Source organism: Sceloporus occidentalis, unplaced genomic scaffold (assembly GCF_023333645.1).
Source record: "Sceloporus occidentalis isolate IW3139 unplaced genomic scaffold, rSceOcc1.0.p SCAF_3, whole genome shotgun sequence".
In the NCBI taxonomy this organism is placed as follows: Eukaryota; Metazoa; Chordata; class Lepidosauria; order Squamata; family Phrynosomatidae; genus Sceloporus; species Sceloporus occidentalis.
In genome coordinates this window covers 196864305-196881584 of record NW_028316983.1, presented here as the reverse complement: position 1 = coordinate 196881584, position 17280 = coordinate 196864305, and positions in this window count along the sequence as shown.

Sequence of the window (17280 nt, the reverse complement as noted above, 5' to 3'; positions counted from 1 at the left end):
CAGGCATGAAGATGCACAGAACACAGGTGTCTTTCATAACATCTGGTGGAACTTCATATTGTGATCACTTTGCTACATCAAAATAGAACTTTTCAGAAATAACTTTAGAAGGGCTTTAGGATGAATTTTGGTCTTGCAGAAATCACTGAAACAAAGAGATAGCTCATTAGTCAAAGGTATGAGAAACCAGATGATGTTGAGAAAAACCAACACTACATGGATAGATTTTTGATGGGTCAGGAGTGATTAGCAAGAAAGGTCATCTTCTTCATTGAAAAAGTCTATGAAGGGTGTACACATTGTTTTAAAATAGAACCATGTATTATGTTTGTAGGTCTGCATTAAAACTAAGTGAATGTTCCCCACATATATTGTTCCTAATTAAAAAGGGGAAAAATGTGCCCTTTGATAGCTCATCAGCAATAATTGTATAGAAATGCTGATGGGAGAAGCTGAGAGGGGTATAAAATTGAGTGAAACAAGTAATGCCAAAAGATATTAGAATGCTTCTGCCACAAATCTTGAGCTAACCACTCTCTCCCAGCTGGATAGAGCATTTCATAACTGGGGTTGAACCACACAAAATGCTGTACCCAGGAAACCTCATACCTGTTTCCTTCTAAGGACTGTATCAACACTGGGGCAGGTTCTTGTGGGAGAGGACAGACTTTCATTTAAAGGAGTCCAAATACATTTATGTCTGTAAAATGGATGACAAGCATTTTGGCTTGTGCTTGGAAAAATAAGGAGCCAATACAGTTGTTTCAAAAGTGACAAGATTTGTTGCTCACTTTTTACTGGCCTTAGTCAGTAATCTTGGTGCTGCATTTTAAACCAACTGAAGTTTCTGAATAGTACATGAGGTGCTTCATAGAGTTGTCTAAAACAAGATGTTCCGGAACACATATAACAATGCTAACAACTCAACTGCAAGTTACATAGAATATGTAGAGGGCAGAACTGGAGATTTTCAATTATATATTGCTCTAAAAATGAACTGCAAGAAAGGGGACTACATAATTTGGCAATTATTCACAAGAAAATCACACATCTGAATAATATGATTTAAAAGCCTGAATGTCTATATTCCAAAATACATAATTGTTGAGAATACTAGTTATTTGTAGAAAAGAACTATGGGTTGCACAGCCTCATAACTGGCATAGGCAATGGTGATGAATGCTGGGAGTTACAGTCCAACATTTGTAACACTACATAATTTCTATCTTTGTTGTAAAATTCAGAAGCCTTACTTACTGACAATCCCATTCAATATGAACTGTTTTAATTCCAAACAGGCTATTGGCATGCTCTAACTCTTTCACTAGAATCACTAGCATGAGTATACTGATATGCAAGTCTTTGCTGATTTTTAACTTGGTGTTTTCTGCCCCCTGGGTAGAAGGTCAGTAGCATAACTAGTAAATACATTGACTAGAGACAGAATGAGTGCACTGAGGCACTCTGAGGCCAAAATATTTTCTTGGAATGAAGTTGCAACCTGCTGCAACCACTTACCTTCATTAGATTATTAAAGTGAACCATGGTTTTACCTTTTCATCCAGGAAATGAAGATTCACAGCTCACAACTCATTTTTCTTCTGCTACACCTGAGAGCAACCATCAGCTGATATTCATAAAATGATATTCAAAATTTTAATAATGAAATAATAAGGCTTAGCAGAACAAGCCATGATAAAATACTGTCCTCAAAGTTGTAAGCATAATAAAAATTTGGCTCATGTGAAGATATTGATGGACAGATTCTTACTCAAATTTGATGCAAACCAAAGGGGGGAAAATCCCCCAAATGAGCTACACATTTTGATCCTAATAGGGCCTACAGGGAGGCTATCACAAAATTCTTAATTTACTGAAGATTTTTCTTCCTTACTCTACTCAAAGGAAGAAGGAAACCATGGCCCACAGAAAAATAAGAGGTGGAAAAATAGATTAATAATTGAACAGAGTGCATGTATAGCATAACATAGACAAAAACCCTCCATTGACTAACATAATTGTCCTAACTCACTGAGAATAACAACACCAGGGACAAGAGTAGGATTGCAATCCTTGCATGCAAAAGTATAGGGAGGTTATTTATCCCTCACCAGGCAAAATCGTGAGAGTTTTTCATATTTCTCCACTATTTTTCACATCTTAGGACTTTTTGTGAAAATTTCACAAAGAGTTTATTGTGCAAAATCTCCACTCTGCACAACATATATATGTTATTTGATAAAAGTGATTGCTTTTTGTGCACAATGCACTGATTTGTGCAAAATACACTGGAACACGTTTGGGCAGAGCCAATATTTTTGTACATATAAAACTTGTTCACAATTCTTTTTATTTCTTTTGTTGGTTTTTGTTTGTTTAGCAAAATATGTATAGGAAGGTTATTATTATTATTATTATTATTATTATTATTATTATTATTATTATTAAACTTTATTTCTAAAGTGCTGTAATGAGGAAAGACATACAGGTGCTTGTGTCTGGATCCAGGAATAAGGAAATCTTTGTGGTGATTGACTTGTTTTCAGTAGCTTCCCCACCAAAAATGGGGAAGGGTAGAAATTTGAATATTCTTTACATCTTTACACAAGATGTAGGTTTAACTAGGAGCATTTTAAACTTAATTTTATTAATATTATATTACACATAAAATAAGGAACAAAGCTCAAATTAAATATTTACATTTAGTTGTTATATATATTTCCTTTTGACTTCCATTGGTAAAGTTGTACTGCACAAATTTCTTACTGTTATCTTACCTTTCCCATTTTTCTCTTCTGGTCACACGTTATTTTAGCTTTCTTGCATCTAAATTGTTCTATCACTAAACATTTCTTTGTTCCTTTAGGTTTTTTCAATAAATATATAGTGACCCACCTTCTGTACCTCTCCTCTGCAATTCTATTGCTTTTAAATTAGTTTTCTGTTAGTTCACCTTTATTATATTGGTGATCATTTTTGTTAATAATCATTGTTACAAATAAATTTCTATGTATTTATTTTTACTATCGCATACTAAATTCAATTTCTCTGTGTTAAATCATTTTAATATCTTAACAATTCCTTCCCTATCCCCCATATCTCTTTCACAATAATGTAACATTGGGGACCATTCTCTTTCAAATATCTTAACAATTCCTTCCCTATCCCCCATATCTCTTTCACAATAATGTAAGATTGGGGACCATTCTCTTTCAAATCATCCCAGTGATTTGTTATTAATGATACATGTTAATCTACCCATTAATTCATTTATTGTTAATATCCAATCTTCTATTAATGGTGATTCTTCACTTTTCCTTTTTTTTTTTTTTTTTTTTTGGCTAATATTAATCTGGCCACCATTATCAAATAAAGAATCATGCACCAGTATTTGTTTTCATCTAATGTTTATAGAGTAGATGTTGTGTTCAAAAGATAAAGTTCTGGAGCCATGGGAAACGGAATGTTAAGTATTTTCTGTATCAGCGTGTATATTTTAGCCCATTACTTCTTTATCTTTGTATATGACCACCACATATGGTACAGGGAACCTGTATCTTTGTGGCATTCCAACATTTGTTATCAGGTAACTTGTAAATCTTTTTAATTACTTGTTAAATGGGTGGTATTTAATTTAAATACCATCTATTTACTATCTTCATTAAGTTTTCCGTAAGATCTTGTAATGCAGTAAAGCTATTGGGTTTTTTCCACATCTTCTGCCAGTCTTCAAGAGATATTAGATGTCTGATGTCTTGTGCCCACTTTGTCATGAATTCATTAACTGTCTCTTTTTCCATTTCTCTATTCAGAAGAATTTGTATATTATCTATTCCTGTTTGGTGATCCATCTTCCAAAAACTGCCTCTTCAGTTGATATCCAAGTGGGAATTTTAATATAAAACCTCTTCTTTATCTGTAGCCATATTTTCAATAGAGGTTTCCTGGTTGGATGATAATAGAAATCTTTATTGACTGTAGTTGTATTATACCATAAGTAGGCATGCTAGCCATATCTTAAATCTGATCCTTCTAGATTAGTTTTATCTAATCCTGTATGTATACCAAGCTACAAGCTACAATGTACAATTTCAGGTCTGGTAGTGCATAGCCCCCTCTACCATCCTTCATAATTTCTCATTTGATTTTTCATGCAAAAAGCACATCATGCACACACACACACACACACACACACACACACACACACAATTTTCAGAAACAATTTTTTTAGAAAAATAGGTGAGGTTTATGCCAAAAGAAAAAAGAAAAATCTCACCAACCCAGGATACTTAAATTTACAAAGATTCCTTATGTTTCTTTACAAACAGTATTTTTGTGCATAAACATATTTGCTCAAAATACATTTGCACAAAAAAAAAAAAAACATACTATTTCCAGAGTTGTTTTTTGTTTGTTTGTTTGTTTGTTTTTTTACAGTATTTGAGTATGTGTCCTTCTGGAAACAATATATTTTGTGGGAAATTATGTGTTTAAACAAAATCCCTAAGATTTTGATGCAAAAGGTGCACATTTCTTTCTGTATAAAATATTTTCCTGAAATATTGGGTGAATACTGTGTAAAAACTGCAAAAAATCCCTTTCTCCTGCAATAGGGAAAAAAACCCTGCAGAAGTCATTCATGCTCACACGTAAGGACAAAATGTTCAGATATTCACACCTCTAGACCAATTACACCTCACATATACTGCATAGGAAATTTTCATCTGCATTGTATTGGGGAGGAAGACTAGAATTGGAGAACATCCTCTGAGCTTATTCCTCTTTACTAGTAAATTTTCACTTGTCTCAGCTTGCCATAATAAAATTATCAAATCCTCTCCCATCAAATGCAAACAACTATCCTAGAAGATGTGAAGTCAAAGGCTTTCATGGCTGGCATCCATAGTTTTTTGTGGGGTTTTTTGGGCCATGTGGCCATGTTCTAGAAGAGTGTCTTCCTGACGTTTCGCCAGCCACAGATGCTGGAAAAATGTCAGGAAGAAACTCTTCTAGAACATGGCCACATAGCCCAAAATCCCCACAAAAAACTATCCTAGAAGAGCTTGGGAAAATAAAGCATAAATAATCCAATAGTTTATGACAGGATACATATAAGAACCCACAAACTTAAATACACCTCCTGCTGATGAACTTGGTTTAAACTTTATAGCACATTTTTCCAAATTCATTTCATAAGCATGCTGGAAAATGAAGATTAGAAATGCTACACTACATCTCATCAACACACTACAAACACAATGCAAACACAGCATAAGCCATATCAAATGTAATATGCAAAGATCCTGTCTCCAGATATCTTGCTAGCCTTGCCAATACAGCATGCCCGCATTTTACGTGGGCATGCCATATGCGCCTTTCAGCATACGCTGAAAGCCATACCAGAAGAGCCCACTGTGTGCCCCAGAAGAACTAATGGGGTGCTCACAGCACTGCACTGCTGCCACACACCATGAGCATGAGCCCCATTAGTTCCTACGCTGATTTCCTCTTATGCGGAGGGATCCGGAACAGATCCCCACATAAGGGGAGGGTGCATTGTACTCTAGTCCTTTCCAGGTCTTCTTTGTGAACTCAATGAATGTACATGGTTTGAGATGGCATTTGTCATGACAGGCCCTATCCCAGTCCTATGCACATTCAGGGCTTTTTACAGGCCATAAAAAGAGCTATAGAGGTCAAGGGTAGAGCTGCACTTAATCCCCTTCCATGCACCGTCAGTGAATGTGCAATTATTTATATACTCATAGTACAAAAACAAAAAAAAAACAATCAGAAAGATTATTATTTAAGTGAACTTGCAACAAAAATCCTCATTTTTAATTTTTAAAAATAATGTATTGTATGCATTGTTAACACAATAGTAATTTTTTAAAAATGTAGGTGGAAATCACATAAAAATATCAAAAGCACCCCAATTGCCCCTAAGGACCTCTCCAAACTGCATGTTGACATAAGAAGTGACTTCACCCATTATACAAAGGACAGACCTGTTGTTAAAACACTTAAAAATAATTATGTTCACCCTTGCTGCTTAAAAATGTAAGGTTGTTACAGAATTGAATGTTGTTATTTTAAACATATTAAGTTCAAGCCCTAAATCTTCCCCCCTAAAATCCCCCTGAAGGTAGCTTACAAAATTAATAAAGCATTAATAATCATCAGTTCAAATCCAATTAACAATTTAAATATAACAGCCTATCAGTATGGAGCTTATCGTTTGGTGTTTTAAATTGACTCCAGCCTCCCAGGATGCAGCCAGGATGCAGGACGGAGGCAGGGATTATCGCGCACTAAACTGTTGCTGAATTGTCAGCCACCATCAGCCCAGGTCCCAGCCTGGTTCAAGCCACACTCCGTCAGCACTTTTTAAAGTTGGAAAGCTTTCTGACTTGTAAAATGTGCTGGCGGAGGGCTGCTTGGACCAGAGCTGATGTTGGCTGCAATTCAGCGGCGATTTAGTATGCGATAATCCCTGCATCTGGGCTACAGCCCGGGAGGCTGGAGCAAATTAAAAATGCCAAGCGATAAGCTCCTATGAAAAAAAACAGCAACGTCTTGATTAAAATCAACCACACACTAAACCAGTTCCCAACAAGCAGCCCGATAAAATGTGTGAAGAATATCAAACAAGAGCTTATTTTGGTTTTGTTATTGAAATGTATTGCATATTTTACATAAATGAGAAACTCCCATCCACTGCTGACTAGGGTTGTGCATAATGTTCAGATCATATGGGAAGCAGCATTTTTATATCACTTTTAATTGTTAAAAATTTCAAAGCTGTTTACAGTCTTCCATTGTCAAAAAAATACATAATATGCTTCATCCCTACTGTTTACACACAGATAATTGTACTTTCCATTGTATTTCAAGAGAAACAACCCAGGATATGGTTGTAACACTTAATAGCCAATGACTGTAATGTGTCTGCTGCTAGTCCAGGCATAGTAAAACTGATAGCTGGTTTTCAAAAAGCTTTGTAAAAGCCTCAAGAGGAATTTCATGAGTCCTGTCAAAAGTTTTCAAATAATTCATAAAATCCCTCAGATGGCTGGTTTGAACAGGGACCAAGGAGGTTTATGACACTCTTCTCCATATATTGTTTGAAAAAAATGTTTTAACTGCATCTCGAAAATGAGATAGAAAAAAGTTATTTATCGCACAAAGTCTCCAAGGGCATATACACATACATTTGCTTTGCTTGAAAGGACTTGAGACCTTCAGATAAAAGGTGAGAAAATAAAAAGTGAAAAGAAAGAAAGATCCCAGATCTCTCTCCAGCTTTTCTTTCTCCCTTCTGCCTCTCTGTGTCTATATTAATAGCACAGGGCAGTGATTCCCCAAATTATCTGGTGTGGGAGACTGGCAATCACTTTCCCCCCACATGCCAGGGACCAGTGCCATATTTGTATCCATTGGTGGCAAATGTTTATTGTCTTTCTTGGAAACGCACTGGAAACAGATAGCTAACAAACTAGCACCACTTCAGGACTCCCACTTTGAGTAGCACTGACATAAGATGCTTATTTCATGTCAGCTTAACAATAAAAAGTTCATTCAGATTTTGAAACTCTGAGTCCATCAGCTGGCTTTGGAAGGAGTGTAGAATGTTGTGGAAATGTTGCTCCACTGATGTAAAGGAACTCTGTCAGAGGAAAAGTATCTACTCATACAGATATGCACACAAACACATAAAAGAGCTCCATATGTCTGTCCAATCCAGCAGGACTCCAAGTTCAGAAAAGCAGCTAAAGGTCCACTCCAGAGATGTTCAATGTGAGAACTAAACAAAATTAGCTAATTAAACAGTACACACTTTCAAATTAATAGCAGGCTGAATTCTCATTCATGAGAATTCCTAAAGCCATTTGCCCCTTGCCATACCACCCCTTCTTCATTGTTGCAACTACATTATTGTCATTGGGAACAACCTTGAATAGTCTTGACTCACGCTTGCATCCTCTCCAGTATTATCTCCCCACGTGCCTCTGAGATTGCTATGTATCGGCCAGAGCCATTTCTACTATATATGCTATCACAATACTGTCCAATATATTTTGTCAGGACAAAAACATATGCAACTCCTGGCAAAGCCAGTAGGAACTTCTATTAGCATCGTTTTGCTGGCTGTAATTTCCCCAGTGATAGGAGGAGAAAAAGAGCATACTGGGGGAGACCAAAAGGTCACAGGCTTCAATGCCCCCTTGGTCACCCAAGACAAACAAAGGAGAAAAACGATGCCAGCCCAGGAAATGACATACCAAATGCCCATTCCACTGGTGTCACTGGAGTCAGGGCACAGAACAGATAATGGAAGGGAAAAACCCCTTCCATTTTGTCCAAGATTTCACTCATCCCAACTCCTCAAAAGGATTGTACTGCCAGTGGTAGCAATTTGTTGCAAATATTCAAGAGAAAAATGTTATTTTGCCATATGTCTATTTGCATTTATATAAATCTTTGTTTGTTTGTTTTTTAAAAAAGAACTCCACCAAACCCATTATAGTTTCAGTTTATTTCCTAGCAATAAAATTATATGCAATTGGAGCCTGGGGAAAATAATATATGAAGAGCATTGTTTAAATTAAAAATGAGAAGTTATTTTGAAAAACAATACCTATTACTGATGGACCTGTGGGTATGATAGCTGAAATATATTTAAGGAACTACTTTTCACTTTATTAACAATAAATTGTTGTGTCACAAAAAGGTTGCTACCATCTTCATTCAAAATACTCTGTAAATTCATTAGCACTTAGCTCATTGCTTGTGCTAAATTAATGTTAAATTCAAAAAGGAGGAGGATGAAGGAAGGAAAACCTTGACAATCCTCTGCAAGAAATATAACTAATCTGGACTTACTTTTGATATGGTGAAGTCCCAGGGCAAATTTATTTTGACTCAGAATTCCAATAATTTTCTGGCTAAGAAACTGTAATTCTTCTTTAAAATAGCATACCATTTGGCACTATTTCCCTGTGGTAGACAGAATTACCGCCCTGTGGTGCAGAGAATTATTGTTTTATTTTGGTAGCTGAGGACAAGTTGGCTTTGTATATATTTACCAGCCAATCATGCACAGCCACTTGCAAATTCAAATCACATGGTAGTAAAAGTGCAGTGATTCCCAAAGTGTGGCTAACATATATTTATCTCTGGCTGGACTTGAACTATCATTTTATACCTCTCAGTGACTTCCTTATCTTCCCCTTCTGAGTTTCTTGTGATACTTCCTGCTCTTCATTGGGCACATGGCCCTACTCTTTGAAAGGGAAGGAGAAGGTAAAGCATCAGGGAAACTTTAAACACTTTGCTCCCTTTCTTAGGCTGCATCTGTACTGCAGAATTAATACAGCTTGACACTGGTTTAACTGCCATGGTTATATAGCATGGAATTGTGACTTTTGTAGTTTTGCGAGATAGTTAGCCTTCTCTGTCAGAGAGCTTTGGTGTTGCAACAAACTACAAATCCCAGGATTCCATAGCATTGAACCAGGCAGTTAAAGTGGTGTCAAACTGTATTATTTCTACCATGTAGTTGCAACCCTAGGCACCATTCCCATTGTGGAACCTGAACTCTCCTCTAGAAGATCCCATAGGAGTCCTTGCCTGCTTCCTTTGCAATAAGCTGTGGAGCTGGTTACTTACTGCTGCCTGTCTGGCTTTATCTGTTTACCAACTAATTGTTTCATTACATATAGCAATAGCACCTATATTTCTATACTGCTTCATAGTGAACGCAGCACTCTCTAAGCAGCTTACAATGTGTTAGCCAATTCCTCCCAACAAACTGGGTACTCATTTTACCAACCTACAAAAGGATAGAAGGCTGAGTCAGCCTTGGAGCCCTCCAGGATTGAACTTGTAATATTGTGGCTGCAGTACTGGCATATAACCACTGCACTACCAGGGCTCCCTATATGACAAGTCAAAAATCTATTATGTCCTAGATTCCACATAGTGAATGGCCTTTTTTTCCTTTCCTTTTTTTTCTTTAAAAATTACTTTTTAATTTAATATGAAAGCAACTGTTGTATTTTAATTTTCATGTACTCCTAATTGTATATTAACCATGTCTACTATAAATCCAGGAACATCTTAATAATAATAATAATAATAATAATAATAATAATAATAATTTATTCTTATATACCGCTATTCCTTATACAAGATCATAGCGGTGTACAGTTAAAAACAACATTAAAACAAGAAGAATAATGATAAAAACATCAATATCAACATCTAAGACCATATAAAAACATCAATTCCCACAAAATACCAAATCAATAAAACAACAGAATAATACAACTCAAGCTCATTGGGGGAAAGCTTGGCGAAAGAGGAAAGTTTTTAGCATCCTCTTAAATCCCTCAAGGGAGGTGGCGGTGTGGAGCTCGACGGGCAGGGTATTCCTTAGTCTAGGGGCTGGAGTAGAAAATGCCCTCTGTGTTGTACTATAATGTGCACTCGGAATAGACAGAAGATGTCTCCCGCCCGACCTGAGAGTGCGGGGCAGATTGTACGGGGAGAGGCGGTCCTCCAAGTACCCTGGGCCCAAGCCATTTAGGGTTTTATAGGTAATAACCAACACCTTGTATTGCGCTCGGTAGCGAATGGGCAGCCAATAGAGGTCTTTCAACACAAGTGTTATATGACTGGCCCTGGGGCATCCAGTGACCAGTCTAGCAGCCATATTCTGCACCAATTGTAGCTTCCGAGTTTGGTACAAGGGTTGCCCCATGTAGAGCGCATTACAGAAATCCAAATGAGAGGTTACCAGAGCATGTACCACGGTTTCAAGGTCAGCCCGGCCCAGGTAGGGACGCAGCTGGTGTATCAGCCGAAGCTGAGAACAGGAGCTCCTGACCGTCGCGTCCACCTGGGATGTAAGGTGGAGCGACGAGTCCAGAAGCACCCCCAGACTACAAACTGTGTCCTTCACGGGGAGCGTGACCCCATTCAGGACAGGTGGAACAATTTCCTTCCCCGGACCAGGAGAACCTATCACCAGTACTTCCGTTTTCTCCGGATTCAAACTGAGTCTGTTTTCCCTCATCCAGCCCATTACTGACTCCAAACAGGCATTTATAGGAGAGATGCCGTCCTTAGTCACTGCATCAGTCGGAGACACAGAGAAGACTATTTTGTTTTGAACCAGTCTTATTTAATTATTAGTATTTAATAATTGAATTTAATTAGTATTAAATTAATTATTTAATTATTAGTATTTATGTATGAGGCTTGAATGTAACACTTTTCCACATTACTGCTGTCAGGGTCCTGATTATGAGGGGTTTTTTTTCCTTCTTTTGCTCTGTGTAGGATTCCAACGGGAATGTGACTCATGGATACATATGTGATGAAATACATGGCAATACATGATAACTATGCAAACTAAAGTCACTATTCACTATGCTCTGCTCTAGGGCTAATTAGCATATATTCCTTGGGGGAAAAACACCAACCATGTGATGGTAAATATTGAAATGCAGTATGTTATTATGGTTTCATAGTCGTGCCCTGAGAGATAATGGACTAAATCCAAAAGCTAGTCCCAACTAATCAGTTTACTCTAGCTGGAGGTAGCATTTGGATTTAGGATATGCTCTAGAGGGCTAGAAAGCTTTCCAGAAAAGGTTTCTGGTACCACCAAGGGTATAGTGGGCAAGAGGAGAAGATCCAGACATTACCATAAGCATCACATTGAATTTGGCTCACTCATATTTCTATTATACATACTGTACCTGAAGGAACTAAAAACACTTCAGTTAAAAGCTATCATAAAATTCAGATATGAAAAGCAAGCAAACAAATAAATCTCACAATTAAGTTTAAAGAAGCATGCTGGTAATCCTGTAGTTACCTGGAAGAAAGCTCCGGTGAACATAACAACACTTACTTTCAGACTGCAAATTCTTTCAAAGCTGAAATTTAATAGCAGATTTCCAGCCAGCTGAAATCCTTTCGCTTTAGAATGAAAATATAAGCAAGCATTCAAAGCAGTGCTACCATTTGAACTGCTAGTGTGCAGGAGGCAACATATCAGGTAAAAAGGTGAGGGGATTATCCAAACTCTATCTGATTAATTTGCTCATTCATTGATTTCCTGTAAGTTTTATTATTAGTAGTAGTAATAGTAGTAGTAGTATCCCACTTTTCCCAAAGAATTGGGACTCAAAGTAGCTTATAATTTAAAAGAACAGTACAATTAAAAACATACAAAAAGTGAACACTGAAATAGAATTAAACTAATCACAGTATTTTAAAAGTATTAAAATGCAGTATCAAATTAAAAGAATAACATGCAATTTAAAGAGATAAACAGTTATTTTAAAATATTTCAGTATAAAACAGTACAACAACACCAGCCCATTCTCTAAATACATAATGTTTTGAAAGTTTGTTGGAATAAAATGGATTTAGCTTGCAGAGAGAAGGACAAGGAGGGTGCCATTCAGGCCTTCCTGGGAAGGGAGTTCCAGAGTCTAGGGGCAGCCACCGGGAAGACCTTTTCTTGCATTCCCACCAACCATGTGGCACAATGCTGGGATAGTAGTAGAGCTGAGAGAAGGGCATCCCCTGATGATCTTAGGGCCTAGGTAAGCTTATATGGGAAGATGCAATCTAACCAGCACTTTGTATTATGCCCAGAAACAAACTGGCAGCCAATGGAATTATTTTGACAGGGGGTGCATTATGGTTAACCTGTATGCAGAAAATACTGTTTGCACAGCAGGCTTCAAGTCAGATGCAGAAGGATTAAAGACTAAGGTGTTTATCACACAGAGGTTTTTGGGGCTCAGATCCAGGGTGACTCCTGGTTCAGCTATGCAAATTCACGTTATAACGTGAATGTTTTATCACACCTGGTTGCCCTTCCAAACTGAGGGGGAATCTAATCCAAGGCAAGTCACATGATGCGGATTCATGCAAAGTGGACTTAGTGCAAATTGTATTACCACACCAGTGGGATTCAATTATTCGAATCGGCACCCTTGTGCATGCTCAGTGGGGGTCTGAATGCATTGTGACCTAGTACGTTTCTGGGGTGGAAAGGGGTGCAACTTCTTGTTGTTCCCTGTTTCGCGTAATTGCGTGATTGCGTGAATATTTGCTTCGTGAATATTTCTGTGTCTTTTTCATCCCCCTTTTTTATTTTACCTTCCATTTCAGCAATTTCAACACACATAGACAGACAGACATATCTGTATATGCACATTCACGCACATACACACATATATATATATTCCAAAAAAATGAGTTGCCCTGAAAGTTGCCCTGAAAGTGAAAGGATCACAGAAAGGAAATGGGGGGAAATTGCAGCGCTGCATTATGGGAAATTTGCAACCCAAGGGGTTTGTGGTGGTGTACCAGAGCAGAAGCAAAGTTGCATTCCACAGCAGACCAATTCAGAGTGAAATCGAAGAGAGCTTGGAAGCGATTTCTGTGAATTCGCTTGTTACCGATTTTGCCAAAATGAAGGGTCACTTTGAAATCACTGCGGAAGCAACACGAAAGGAGCCCCCATAGAATGGAATCGCGTGTGATAACTCATCACATTAACACGTGAATTCGCATTGTTGCATCGGATCTGAGCTGCAAAAAGCTGCAAAAACCTCCGTGTGATAAACACCTCAGAGGCTGTACAGACTGGTATTTGTAGTTTAAGAAAGATCATTTAGAATTCCCAACCAGAGAGCTCTCAGGCCTCACTGAACTACAAGCCTCAGAATGCAACAGGAGGCAGCCAGAGCAGGAAAAGTGGAATAGAAGCGCTATAAGAGTGTAGTGCGGTAATGTGGTAGGAATGAGAAGGGTGGTTATGAAAGAACTATGCAAGATCCTAACGTGCAAAGATATAACTCTGAATACTAAAGTGAGAATAGTCCAAGCCACTGTATTCCCCATAACAATGTATGGATGTGAGAGCTGGACAATGAAGAAGGCTGATAGAAGGAAAATCAATTCATTTGAGATGTGGTGCTGGAAAAAAATACAATTGATAAAATTGATAAAAATGAAACCTGCCAAAGGCGTACATTCTACTGGATAATAACAAAATAATATAAAACAATAGATAATAATACAAGATAGGATTAGATAAAATAAGCAGGCAACAAGTTAAAAACATCAAATATCAAATATCAAGTCAAATATGAGATAACAATTAGAAAAACAATCACACAATGCCTGGGAGCACTTCCCTGAACAATATAGTCTTCAACTCAGTTTTGAAACAGGTTAAAGAAGTGATGACCCCTGCTTGTGGGGGAAGAAAGTTCCAGGAATGAGGGGGCAGCAAGTGAGAAGGGATGAATCCAGGATGGGGCAGTGGAGATCCTAGGCTGAGACAGCAGACCTTAACTACCAGAATGGAGGATACAAGTGGGAATGTGGAGAGAAAGAAGGTCTGATAAATGGAGAGGGGCCAGCCCATGCAGGGCTTTAAAAGTCTACAACAGAAGCTTATACTGAGTGCGGAAGGGGAGGGGGAGCCAGTGAAGGGATGATAATAGAGGAGAAACATGGTCAATGCAGTGAGCTGATATAATTTTAAAAGGTTTTAATTGTATACACAATTCATACTATTTTAATCTTAACTTTCTTTATGTTTTTACCTAGATGTATTTTTATTTGTATTTCTTTTTATCTTATAAAATGCCTTGAGTTTCTGTTTTGGGGAGAAGTTGAAGTATTAAAAATATGTAGCTTGAGTATTGGACTATGACTCTGGAGACCAGATTTTGAATCCTGGCTTGGCCATGTAAACCCGTTGAGTGACCTTCAGCAATTCACATGCTGTCAGTCTTAGAGAAAGGTAATGACAAATGTCTTCTAAATAAATCTTGCCAAGAAAACCCCATGATAGTTTTGCCTTAGGGTCACAATAAGTTGGAAATGACTTGAAGGCACACACCTACAAGTACTAGGCAGGCAGGCAGGAAGGCAGGAAGGCAGGCAGGCAGCCCTGTAAAGCTTCAACTTCAGGTTATTGTGCTTTCTTCAACACAGAGGTGGAGCAATGTCCAGCTCCAGCCCTTATACAGGACTTGCTTTATGTGGAAAGTGATATGTCTCGCCAAGAGAGGTCTGTCTTTCTATGGAGGCTTTTGAAAGAGACAGTTTCCCTGATTTCTAGGGGAATCCTTTATGAAAACCTTTCTTCTTCAGATATGTTGCTTTCCAGATCAGAAAAGCAATGATAGAGTGAGGCAAGACAGTTGCTTTCCTGTTATTGTGTTGAAGAAACTGTATGGGAACATTTGATTGGGGCTTTTGTATAACTGTGGTAATGATGTATAAATCAAACACAATCCACCCCAATTGTGTCTCAGCAGGTCCATTTGAATGGCCGCAGTCTGCTCTTTTGGGTTCACACTAGCATGTTTTAGGTAGAAAATAAGAAACCAAAGAAAATGCACCTTAACAACCATTTATATGCATTTGTATACACAAAATATGCTGATTTTCTCTTCTGTTTTGTTTGCATCATTTTCCACATCAGTAATCACTTTCAAAAGTAACACAACATTTTCTACAGGTATGTCCCTATTATTATATACTTTTATTATATTTATTTCTATCCCACCTTTTCCCTAGTCAAGTAGCTTCCAATAGTTAAAACAGATCCAGCTAACATTGCGTAAAAGTTAAAGGTATAATTAAATGGTTGAATTAAAGGTAGTCAACAGCATGACCATTAAAAAGAAAATATACACATACAGCACTGATATTATGGAAAGTCCTTTTTTCCTGAGCAATCAGTCCTCAAAGGACTGCAGAAACAGAGATTTCCATGTGCCTGTAAAAGGATAAGAAAAAGAGCACCAGTCTAACCTTTTTAGGAAAGGTGTTTCAAAGATGAGGAGCCGCCACTGAGGAAAACCCTCTCCCATATTCCTACAAAATGTACTTGTGAGAATATGTAAATATCTTTTATCAATTTTGAGGGAACAGGATACTTCCCACCCACCCACAGGCTCTGTTGAGACAAGGCACTCCCACGTAGCAAGGATGTTGTTGTTTTGGAACACAGAATATTTGGTACAAGTGAATTCCTAGGCAGTCTTTGCCATAATTTCTAATATAATGTGCCTCCTATTTAATTCCAGGGAGAGGCAATCTGTCCAATGTTTCAACACTTTGGAGTAAACATTAAAGGTAGATGATCATATATTTACCTCTGGTTTTGTACTCCTAGTTCTGTTAGACTTGTTTGCATAGTTTGTTTTTCCTCTTGTCATCTCTCTTTCTGATAATGTCTCCTTTTGGAAAATCCCTCCAGCACCTATTTACACACAATCCTTTGCACAAATGTCCCCTAACTATTCTCCTTCCTGAGGGCTCCTATTCTCTTCAGATGATTGTCTCTACAGCTTGGGGGTAGTGGGAATTAAAAGTTCTTTTCAATTTACATATTGTACTTTGCTTTTGTTCTTTTTTTTTATCCCTCTAGTAAGATTTACACTTCTTTATCTTCCCTCTGTAGACATCCCATGCTACTCTCCAGAGGTATAAGCCCTGGAATTCATTCAAGGCAGATTGAAGTGATTTTTTTTTATTTGTAGTTTCAGAATTCAATACTTGTGTGTTCATTTTGCTGCTGTAACAGAAACAGTGACTTAATAAATAGTTTTCTACCACAGTTACTGCAGCATTATGAATTGAACTTTAGCTGCTCCAAAAGAATGTCATTATGAAATAAGATGTCGACACAGAATCTAATTTCATTTGAACTTGATTCTTATTGAAATCCATTTGAAACTTGTGGAGTCTCCTGCAGCCTTTATAGATGCTAGTTTGTTTTTGCAGTATAGACCCTGCAAAAGATCATGGCCTCCATCCTGCTCATCACTGTTGTTCTGGAACTGGCCATCTACAGTTTGTTGTTCTTTATACATAGATGAAAAGGTTCAATTTTCTCACTTCTTTGTTTACAGAAGCCTTATGCTGTTAACTTATACCAGAACTTTATATCCAGTGCTGTCTCTACTTTAATGTTAGCTCATCTCATCTGAGCCTTATTGCCTTATTTAAAATTAAAGGTAAAGGTTTTCCCTTTGACAAGGTTGTCAAGTTGTGTCAAACTTTAGGGGGGCAGTGCTCATCACTGTTACTAAGCTGAGACCAGCATGACTGAATAGAATGCTGTTACCTCCCTCCCAAAATGGTACCTATTTATCTACTTCCACTTTTACATGCTTTTGAACTGCCAGGTTGTGATAACCTGGAACTAGTGATGGAAGCCCACTCCATTAT